Source organism: Porites lutea, chromosome 10 (assembly GCF_958299795.1).
Source record: "Porites lutea chromosome 10, jaPorLute2.1, whole genome shotgun sequence".
NCBI classification, from domain to species: domain Eukaryota; kingdom Metazoa; phylum Cnidaria; class Anthozoa; order Scleractinia; family Poritidae; genus Porites; species Porites lutea.
Genome location: NC_133210.1, coordinates 6,044,158 through 6,056,432, shown reverse-complemented (window position 1 = coordinate 6,056,432; position 12,275 = coordinate 6,044,158). Strand labels below are relative to the sequence as shown.

General features: G+C 40.8%; 1 pseudogene; it reads right to left on the bottom strand.

The window, feature by feature from the left end:
• The window catches only part of LOC140949423 (uncharacterized), a 40,102-nt pseudogene extending 28,046 nt beyond the window's left edge, over window positions 1–12,056 (bottom strand).
• Between the last annotated feature and the right edge of the window lie 219 nt (window positions 12,057–12,275).

The following is a 12,275-nucleotide window of genomic DNA, read 5'->3' as shown; positions in this document are numbered from 1 at the left end:
GTCATTTCAGTCTAGAAATTTTTAGGTTGCGTGAACTGCAGCCAAACCGTACCTGGTTAAGGCTTACTTATCAACTCAAATAGCCTAGCAAAACACTACTTTTTTCGCGTTCCGATTTATTACAGGATTTCGCATGGAATACACAACAAACTGATTGAAACATCACCACCTTCTTATCTGCCAAAACCGGCCTAAATGGTTCAAAGCCAAGAGTCCGCTAAAAATAAACCTAGATCCATCTTTCCTCAGTCGAGAATTGGTTTTTCAAGGCAAAATCAGCTAAGCTAAACACCGACGAAACGTTTTTATGGCTGGCACAGAATATTTTGGTCCAACACCTCAACCACGCCACCACATACCTGAGTTCTGCCTGTCAACACCATGCGGAAATCACACAATCACGTACTTTCGCGGCACTGATACGACTGTCCACAGCCACGCATAATCTTCTCATGTTTAACACAAGCAAAATATCATCAAATAACCGGGAAAAACTCAGCCTATTGGCAGATAGACACCTCTTGACTTTTATCTTACACTCGTTTTATTCAAGTTCCCGGACGTACGGTCACACGTCTTGACCCAGATCAAAGTTCGCCTGCAATTTTTTCTCTCGTCTAATTCATTTGACTCCTGAAAGCTTGTTCCCGATGACAAAGCTTTAGTGGTCACCTTAGAAAAGCGAGCAATATCGTACCTTTCTGTCTCAGGCCGGATCAGAGTGATTGATCCTTATGTCCTTTTAGGCTTTTTTCTCATAACAATCTAACTACAGTTAGTTTCATGGGGCAAATCTACAACAAAGAATTGAATTATTTTTGTAGGTGGATGCCGACGGGTCCAGTTTATACCTCCAGAAAGTGGATATTATTTCAAGGACCACATGTTCTTAAATCTTTCCATCGGAATTCAAGCATCGTGCGAGCATCGATGCGTCATGGAAAGTGAATGTGTATCGATCAATGTTGGTCCACCAATAAACGACAAAGTGATATGTGAGTTAAGTAACTCTGATCATTGGCATCACCCTGAAGACCTTCAACCAAGACACGGCTGGACATATAGAGGAGCAGAGGTAATTGAGTTCAAGGTCGTGTCGTGATGCTGTTTTTGCTAGTACGTGTGGTGATATTTAACAATTAATGACGAGGTTGAGCAAAATATCGTGATCTGTCAGTGGCGAGCAGATCAATTATTTGCCAAGCCGAAGGCTGCGGCAAAAAATAGGCCACTTTCGAGTTCCAAAAACCCCCACTTTCAAAATGAGGCCAAGTGCACAACATTTCTTGTGGCAATGAGTAATTTTGCATGAGAATGAAAAATCATTGCCATATCAAAGGCTGAGCCCTCGTTTTGATATAGAGGCCCAGGGGAACTCGGAAATAGCCTATTCATTTTGATCTAGGAGACACTGGCAAATAACGCTATTTTGCGATAACCGAGGTTCAATAATTGTTTTATCATTCGATCACCAAATTTGTTTTTTTAATATCTTCGGGAAGCGGAGCGATCTGCCATTTTTCAAGCAAGACCGATCGCAAGAAGGAGAAAACCGTGGTTTCCTTTACGCACGAGCAGAATATTATTTGTACCGCGGGTACCGGAGTTTTGTTTATCGCGTGCGACAAGAAGCTTCGTTGGCCGGAGGCCGACACGTCTTCGACGCAAACCGGAAACCGTGCATGAAAAGCCTCTGGCAGCCAGGGTATATTTTTTTGCAAAGCCAAACACCGTTAGACGACATTGCGCGTGAGCAGACCATTATTTGTGGGCAGTTATTTGTAGGTTACGTCGTGGGTTTTCGGCCAATGAAAAGGAAGAAACTTTGCATCCAATAGTAATAAGTTTAATGGTTATCAAAGGGGCTACGTCAAGCCATTTGCTATCTCTTTAAAAAGCTAGAACTTTTTTCACGTCAACTGAATTCATAAAAAAAAAATGCATCACCAGAATACTGTAATTAGGGAGCTTAAGCAATAACGACGACGACGGCTACGAAAACGTCGCGCTTCCTCAAACTTTATCGCCCTACATCCATCTCGTATAATTCGTCAAATGTTGGTAAATTTCTTTGGAGTTGAATTCTAAAGGACTGTATCAAAGTTCAAGAAAAAAAGTTGTTGTCTTGTGTTCCTGTCCTCGATAAAACGTGACTGAATAAGGCATTTTCACGTTGTAGTCGTGAAACGACGGCTAAAAAATGTACAAAACTGAAAAAGTGATGCATGTGCAAAGTTGTTGTTTTGCTGATATATAACAATTATTCACTAAAGTGAGGTGGTGAGTGGTGGTAAATATCCCCCACTGGCCGTCGACACTGTCGACACTGAGGTGAATAATTGTTTTAGTATATACGAAAGCAGTGAGATCATTGAGCACAAAATTAAAATCATGGATTTTTTAAAAACTCATTTACTGCCGCCAACGACAAACTTTGGCACGCCGACAAATTAAACTTTTCAAGGCATTTGTTTAGCTATTATGGGAAAATTTCTGTAAAAAACTATTTAATTTGGTTTTAAGATTACTTCCGAACATGTCAGCTAAATAAAATAACGCAAGCTTCCAAACCGAATTTCGTCAATTTCCGGAGGGGCGTTTAACGGAAGGTTTAATTATGCGTTACGAGTTTGGGGGGCTTTTGGAGGGGCTTATACATGGTACGTATTTTCGGAATTTTAGCGTATCCTTATGACATAGTTGGTCAAGCGTTCTTTTGCCCAGTTGTTTTAAACCCAGACCGAAACACCAAACAGGATCTCAGCAAAAACTGGTCAGAAGATTATGCTACGATGCACCTGCGGAACAGACCTCACCTTAGCTCAAATAATCGCGCCATTAGGCGGAGACGTTAATCGGTTGCCTTGTCTCCTTCTTCCTTCCGGCACGCTACAAAAAACAGAACGCACACTGTAGCCTCCCAGACAAACCTTCTAAGGGCTTCGTCACGCGTTTCTCCCCCACACGACGAACGCTTGTCGAAGCCCAAAGCCAGTCTGAGTGGGCGGCTACGCACACTGCTCTTTTAGCCTGAAAAGCACCGGGCTTGCAAAGCCGACGGTGACGCAAGTTGTGTGGTATTCCTGCAATAACAGTCTACCTCCAAGACATTTTGGTATTACTACTTCCCTTTTCTCTCTCGTTGGAGCCAATTCATTGCTACCCTAAGAGAAAACGTGTTCTCTTCTCATAGAATCTATGCTGCAGTAATCCTTGCCGGAACAACGCCAAATGTCTCCTTGGGTTTACTGACAAGAAGTATCTTTGTGTATGTACATCGGGATACACAGGAGAACACTGTGAAACAGGTATAGTGGAAAAACAGATTGTGACAGGTCATATTGCTGGTAACAATATGCAATGAATAACAAAGCCTTAGAACACCCCAATGAAGGGGAATCAAAACAGGCTAATCAGTTTGTAGGGTGGGAATTTTAACATTTAACTTCACCTGTCTTCTAGTAAATAAAATAACGACAGCAATGATTTCCAATAAAATGCAAATTGCACGAAGGCGCAGGTCAAACAATAACAACTAGCTTCCAAGGTTAACTGGAAAAGCTTGATGTGCCCAAGTATAAATTACCTTTTGTGTCCTTTTGATTTGATAAACTTAACGGCCTCAAGCAGCAGAGTCCATGATTGCCACCAAACTGTAATTTGTACATTAACCCTTCCGGTATTATATACGGGTCGCATAATGCAATGGTTCACAGAAAACGACCAATTTTGCAGTCAACAACACGTTTACTTTGATGTAAAAAGTATCAGATTAACTTTTTTGCTTTTCATATTAGAGTGGTTTTCGTTTGAGTGTCGTAAAACCAAAACCAAAGTAATTACTCTGACCAATCACATAGGACACAGAGAATACATTGAACCAATCAAAACTCGAAGTAATTACATGTGGCTGACCCAAAGCGCGGGAAAATGCATGCGAGCGCGTCACAATTGGCTTTGGTTTTACTTCTGATTGGATGAAAAGGTGGCGCGAATCTTTTAAGCCAATCGCATCGTGTAGAAAGTGCAAAACCAATTACTTTTCGACACTCAAATGAAAACCGCTCTATTTAGATATCGATGAATGCAGCATCGGAAGCCATGATTGCCATCAAAATGCAAAATGTATAAATACCGCTGGACATTTTAATTGCAGCTGTCAAACAGGATTCATAGGAAATGGTCGTCCGTGTCAGGGTAAAAAATACCTTTTATTCCATAATCTGCTCGTTTGCCTCCATCTTGAAACTACTGGATTTACTTTTTCCTTGTTTTCCTTCTGTTACTCACCGATCAGATATCGATGAATGCAGCATCCGAAGCCATGATTGCCATCAAAATGCAACTTGCGTTAATACCGCTGGACACTATGATTGCATCTGTAAACTGGGTCTCACTGGATACGGGAGAAATTGTTCAGGTGAAGCTATAATTTTTTTCATAGCATTTCAGTAGCAAACTTTGTAAACCATTATTTACTCTAAACGGCCACTGATCTGCGCAATGGAAGAAAAAGGAAAAATTCATTTTCTTTTGTTTTTTTGCTCCCTGTGTCATTCAAATATCGATGAATGCATCAACGGCAGCCATGATTGCCATCAGCATGCAATTTGTGTAAATACCGCTGGACACTTTAATTGCAGTTGTCAGACAGGATTCACCGGAAATGGCCGCCAGTGTCAGGGTAACAATAGCCCACGTTCGATATATTAAAATTCTTACATGACTCCGAGGCTTTCTGGTCATTTTTCTACATTAGGTTTGGTTTTCTTTGTGCTTAAGGCCCGCCCTGTTTATAAGGAGGGAGGGTAACCCTGGTGCTAGGGTTTCCCTAGCAAGAGGGTTACCCTAGCACTCGCATATTTCTTCTTTTTTCACACGACGTGTTTACAAGGTAGGTACGGTTACCCTAGCACTAGGGTAACCCTACCTGAGTGCTAGGGCTACCCTGGCAAGAGGGTTACCCTTGCACTCGCATATTTCTTCTTTTTTCACACGACGTGTTTACAAGGCAGGTAGGGTTACCCTAGCGCTAGGGTAACCCGTCCTGAGTGCTAGGGTTACCCTGGCAAGAGGGTTACCCTACCTGCCTTGTAAACGCTCAGCTAGGGATAACTCGCCTACCCGGGTAGTTCCGCCGTCATGCATGACCAGTAATCGTACCAATTTGAACGGTATTATCCAATTTCTGAGCTTAATTATAAACATCTGAATAATAACTAGTTATTTTCTGTCTACGATGATAATATTTTCCCTTTCTTCGTGAATTTAACGTGTTTTCCATAGAGAACTTCAACATTATTTCAAATTTTCTACCGTTACAAAGAATGCACGCATGACGTAACACGTCAGCAAAGCATGTAAAGTTGACCCGGGTGATAGGGTCACCGGTACCCTACCTGTGAAATTTGCTTGTAAACCATCTTCGTTCCCAGGGCGCTTCTCCCTGGCATTGGAGGCCGCCAGACCTCCAAAGGCAGGGAAAAGCGCCCTGGGGACGAGGTTGCTTGTAAACCAGAGCTAACTTTAACCCGCTTGCTAGGGTAGCCCTAGCACAAGGGTAACCCTCTCTCCTTGTAAACAGGCCTTAAGTCCCTTATGGGAATTGCGAGACAATGAAGTCGTGAAATATTTGCAATTTTGACTCTAAAGCCTCGGAGTCGTGTCAGAATTTTAATATATCGAACATGGGCTGATGAAATCTTTGAGTTGTTATTTTTAGTATCGACGAACCTACTCGTATTGCTTAAACCTCAAGGTCGTTTCTGGATGTATGCATCACTTCCTCTACATTCTGGTGTGATACGGTTGGGTTTTTGTGATCACGATCTAGTTTACTTGGTTCAAAAATCCAACACAATGAAATAAATTGGAATTAGAAACTTCAGAAAAATTCAGGATTTAAGATATAAAAAAACGTGCGAACTTCTAAATCTTAAAAATGACGTTGATGCAATGTGGATCTGTTGGAAAATAATGTTTCTAGAAGTTTTGGATAGAAACGCCCTAATTCGAAAACAGCCGGTCAGGAACAAACTATCCAGTCTCCCCTAAGTAAATAGTAAAATTACGCAACAAATGAGGGAGCGAGATCGTCTAGCTACGATAAACGATAAAGAGAACCGAGGATGACAATTGGTCTCTATATTTCCGCTAGAAATGCTGTAAACATTGCTCTATGACAAGCAAAATGAAATTCGTATAAACATAACAACTTTCTTTAATTTTCCAGACGGTACATCCGTCATCTGCCGTGTTATATATTTTGAAATCGCCGTTGAATTTAAAGCGCGCGCGATCTTACAAAGTTCGTTACATTGCGTTGTCAATATTACGTACTAAAACAACAACAACAAAAAAATTAAATGAGTAACGCTTAGTTCTTTACAGGGAGAGAGTCAGGTTAATGTTGTGAGCAGTTTGCTTTTAATTCTGCTGCTCAGACGAGCAAGAAGAATGCGCTCCCTTATTACCTACCTTGGTTTCGAATACCAAGTTAGTGAAGATGTTTTAGTGACAGGTTCATTGATTACCCATCGAAAACGTACTCTTAGAGAAAGAGCGGCATTGCGAAGGCAAGCGTGGGTTTAACCTCGACCCCAAGAATGGTTTGAAGAAATGTACAGAAACAGAAACCTCGAAGCACTGTGGACACTGTGGAAAACGCAATTACCGATGTTCTAAAGCTATTCTGTTATGTGACCCTTTTTGAAACTACTTTCCTCAAAAATCATGACAAACTGTCAACAAAACAAACAAAGTTTAGATAGACTAGAGATATACCCACCTTTTTTTTTTGGTAACCAGATGGTTATCGGTGATGGGTCATCTTTGTTCTTTCCGCGGTAGTCATGGAAATTAACCACGGTAGAGTTTACCATAGTAAACTGAAAAAGGCCGGTCACACTTACGGCGCTGTTTACTATGGTAAACTTGAGTTTACTATAGTAAACGTTCTCTAATGTGACCTCAACCAATGGCTACATAAAGTTTATCCCCACTCTCTTATCTTATCTTATCAAATAAAATACAAATACCTTTAACTCATAAGGTGGACGTTTATCTTAAAACCATCAGATTTACATTTTCTTGCTCTTTTCCCTATATCCGACCCTATGCTACTTAGATACCGATGAATGCAACAACGGCAGCCACGATTGCCACCAAAATGCAACTTGTGTAAATACTGCTGGACACTTTAATTGCAAGTGTAAACCGGGTTTCACTGGAAACGGGCGAAATTGTTCAGGTAAAGTTTTCTTTTTTACATTTGTGCGATGACTCAAGGAGCGTCCCCCGCTTCCACTTCCCGAGAAAGCTTGCTGACAGGGGAACGCGAAACATTTTTCCAGTTGGAGGAACTAGTAGTAGACTATGTTGAAACTTAACCTCATTTTGGATTTCCCTTGGATTTCCCGCATACAGGAGCCCTTCATACTAATTTGGATTTCCCCCATACCAATTAAGTACGTTCCTCCATATATGATGAAGTGGATAGGTTTAAATAAGCGTCACTCTACTACAATAGGAAAAAATAGGCTTGCCTAGACTTGCCCGGGCTCTTTTAACCCCGATTGGATAGTAAACAATCTATTATGTGTTTGAAATAAAAGCGGGCTCTCCGTTCAGCATATTACTCTTGCAATCGGTTTGCTAAGGAAAAAAGTCTTACTACCACCAATATTTTTTAATAATAATAACAATCTTTTAATAGGATGCTCCATCACAAGAGTGGTTTACATAGAGGTCCTAATTACGAGATGTATATTATATAATACAATTAAAATATAAAAAGGTTAAGCTAAAATCGATATATATGAAAAAAAAAAAAAAAAAAAAAAAAAAAAAAATTCAAGCTAAAATCCAGTTACAGAAATAATCAAAACATACACACTACAAGTACTCAATTATAAAAAGCAGAAAAAAGACACTTCTTAAAAATTGGAAAACTTGCTGAGTTTCTTACAGTTCTCTCTAATTCATTAAAGTCTTTGAAACAGTGGTACCGCGAACGTTGTTTTCCCCAATTATATTTAATTTTGGGGAGCTTGATAGTATCGTTATTGCGCGTATTGTAGGAATGTATATCACTCTTTCTTACAATGTCCAAAGAATGATTAAGTTGGCCATTAATACACTTGTATGCATATATACATCGATGACATTTCCTACGTTCTTCAAGATTCAGCCATCTCAAGACAATCAATGCATCGGTGGATGAGGAGTGAGGTGATCTATCTAATATCAACTTAGCTGCTTTGTTTTGGAGAATTTGCAATTCCTTCATAAGTGAGACATTGTCCTTGTCACCCCAGACTAAATCAGCATAATCAAAAATAGGTAGCACTAAGCTATTATAAAAAAGTAACCGGGCATCATAAGGTAAATAATACTTAATCCTACGTAGAAGACCAAGGTTTTTATTAACCTTACATGAAATATACTCAATATGGTCGGACCATGTGAAAGTTGAAGACAACATAACTCCCAAATATTTAAAACTACTTACAGAATTTATATCAGTGTCAAAAATAGATAACGTGAAAGAGGAAATACCAACAAGTTTCCTATTACTGCCTATAATCATGGATTTCGTCTTAGTAAGATTTAAAGTTAACTTATTTCCATGTAACCACTGGGCAACTTTCAAGAGATCATCATTTAGTGCCTCTTCTAACAGGTGTGGCTCTTTAGCAAAGTAGTACAGGACCGTGTCATCAGCATACAAAGTCACTTCGCAATTCTTTATAACCAGCGGAAGGTCATTAATATAAACCAAGAAGAGAAGCGGTCCTAGAATGCTCCCCTGTGGTACCCCAAAGGTCATCGGGAGAGGGTCAGACACAGCATCGCTACAGGCAGTCCGCTGTTTACGATGATTCAGGTAAGACTTGAACCACTGTAGAGTGCTGGGCGAGACATTGATAGCCGACAATTTAGATAGCAAGATCGTATGGTCAACGGTATCGAATGCCTTGGTCAGATCTAGGAACACTGCACCGCACAGTTCTCCACTCTCCATATGCAATAGGACCTCATCTGCAAAACTGGTGAGAGCCGATGTTGTAGACAGTTTGGGACGGAAGCCAAATTGTTTGCTTGAAAGGAGATTATTTGAATTCAGAAAGTCATAGAATTGGGAATGGACGACTTTTTCCAGAATTTTACTCATTGTTGGCAGAATAGAAATTGGGCGATAATTTGACGCATCTCTCCTATCTCCAGTTTTGAAAAGTGCAGCCACTTTCGAGCATTTCCATATTTCAGGAAAATTGCCAGTGCGAATAGAGAGATTCAGTAACTTGGTGATCGAGGGACAAATAGCACGCGCGCCATACTTTAAAAGTCTCGCACTGATGTTGTCCAAGCCAATAGCTTTATTTGTCTTTAGAGAAAGCAGATGCTTGAGTACTGTTTTCTCATCAACTTCGTCAAGCGAGAAAGACTGTAGCATCGTGGCCGATCTGACTGGGAACATAGCAGCAGCTGATATTTTATTTGCAAGACTTCTGCCAATGGATGAGAAATAACAGTTGAGCACGGATGCAATAGAGGCTGGGGTGGTGTGTTCAACACCATCAACTACGATACATTGTGGGCTCGAGGATTTAGTCTTGCGCGAAGACACCTCATTCACCGCCTTCCAGATCTTTCCTGAATCCCCTTTAGCCTCTAAAATCAAGTCACAATAATACTTGGATTTTGCTGCCTTGACTTCACGATTGACCCTATTTCTTAACTTTCTATAGCGAGCCCAGTGAAAAGCAGAATTGGTTTTCACGGCTTTACGATGGTGAAAATCACGATCCTTCATCACCTCACTGATTGTATCATTCAACCACGGGAGCGGAACACCTCGTATTCTTCGCCTTTTCACGGGCGCATGCAGGTCAGCTATTTCAGAAAACAAGTGATTCCATATAAACACGGCGTCGTCGATGTCATCCTCGTTTTCAATGATGTGCCATGGGACGTTATTCAAGTCCGCTAGGAAGGTGTTCGCATCAAAGTTTTTATAAGAGCGGTATTCAATTGTCTTCGGTGGTGCCTTAATTACACCTGCTTTTAAAACACAATAGACGAGGTAGTGATCACTCAGCGAAACAGGAACAACACCGGAGTCATTGATGCGGTGATCATTGTTCACTAAAATCACGTCAAGCAAGGATTGACAGGTTTCCGTCACTCGGGTGGCCTCAGTAATGAGTTGCGTAAGATCGTGTGAAGTTGCAAATTTTTTAAGCTCTTGTTTTTCTTTCTTTCTTGAAAATGGCAGCATATTTGCATTTAGGTCGCCAAGAAGCACGAAATCACATTTTTCCAGGTTAACTTTCGTCATAGATATCTCCAAGTTTGAAATAAAGTTCGCAAAGTCAAAACCGGGGGCTCTATATGCACAACAAATCAATACTGGGCGACATTTAGTGCGCGATAGCTCAATCCATAGACATTCATTTGCGGCTGAGTAAAGATCATTCCTAACACGAAACGGCAAGCCTTCCTTTACATAGATTGCTACTCCACCAAAACCTTCTTTGGCTCCAGACCTATCCAGGCGAATGCAATTATATCCTGGAATAAAACATCGCATTTTAAAACATCGCTTCAAACATGCAAGTCGAATCGAGCGCTTCACCTCTGCTGACCAAAGATAAAGCCAGTTCCTTACCCGGTCAGTTATGCCCGTTTCATCCCCGCTCAACGTTGGAATTGGTAGAAATAGCGCAAGGATTTTGCTATGTGCACTGCCCCGAGAAAATGTGTTTTATGTTTGCCCCTGCCTCAGAATGGAAAGAGGACATAGAGTGGATCGCGCATCATACATACTCTGGTGTGAAAAAATATGCAGCTTAGTTGGTTTGTGATTCTTCTAACAAGTTAGCATTGAGAAAAAGTAAACAGCCTTGGAGCCAGGATCGAATGTTTCTGACATGCTACAAAAAAGAGTGTGGATTTTTCCTGTGGATAGACCAGCCAATATCGCATGGTATCAAGGATCGGCTCTCGTATTCACCTCAGCGACGGGTCACAAGACTCCAACCTTATGGGGAGATAAAGGAGATGTTTGAAAAACATCGCCAAGAGGCTAAACAGAAAGCATTTATCCAACACCAGCGTCATACACGCAAATGTGACGAAGGCTTTGAAATGTGTGACAACGGTTTTAACAGTCTAGGAAACACGTACCTTTTCAACGTTATGTTATCACCCCTGAAGAACGTGAAGAGATTGAAAACGATAAACAGTCACCTTCTTATTCTAGAGCGTTTGCACAAGGTGCACGCAGATCAAAATGTATTGCTATGCTTAACATTATAAGGAACCCTAGGTCTTCCTGTTTGTTCTAAATAAAAATGTTGCATCGCTGCCTGTGTGGAAATAGAGCTGTCTTGAGATCCTTTGAAAGATTTTTAAAGTTTTTGTGTGAAATAAAGTTTTATTCATCTTTACACCGCGTTAGTCACTAATTATGTTTAACAAATGTTTGACTGGAGCTCTAAAATTTGCATGTGAACTAGCTCGTGTGCCTTTTGTTTGACAAACAATAAGTCATACACAACACCTACTCTGATTCGAGTAATACATTTTGATCTACGTGCATCTTGTGCAAACGCTCTAGAATAAGAAGGTAACTGTTTATCGTTTTCAATCTCTTCACGTTCTTCAGGGGTGATAACATAACGTTGAAAAGGTACGTGTTTGCCTTCAATGTGTCTTTCATACAAAACCTTCAACACCCGGTAACTTTCGGGGTGATGCCCGTCCTCTCTCGCGTACTTGTAGTACGCCTGACGCAGTACATCATCTTTCTCTAAACAAAGTGTAGCATCTGGGTTGTCTCGAGAGTCTTCTTTCATTTTTTGGACATAAAACTTGTACGATTCCCATACTTCATGCATCCATTCTCTGTATCTAAGCCCATGAAAGATGTTGGGACTTCCTAGACTGTTAAAACCGTTGTCACACATTTCAAAGCCTTCGTCACATTTGCGTGTATGGCGCCGGTGTTGGATAAATGCTTTCTGTTTAGCCTCTTGGCGATGTTTTTCAAACATCTCCTTTATCTCCCCATAAGGTTGGAGTCTTGTGACCCGTGGCTGAGGTGAATACGAGAGCCGATCCTTGCTACCATGCTATATTGGCTGGTCTATCCACAGGAAAAATCCACACTCTTTTTTGTAGCATGTCAGAAACATTCGATCCTGGCTCCAAGGCTGTTTACTTTTTCTCAATGCCAGCTTCTTAGAACAATCACAGACCAACTGAGCTGTATA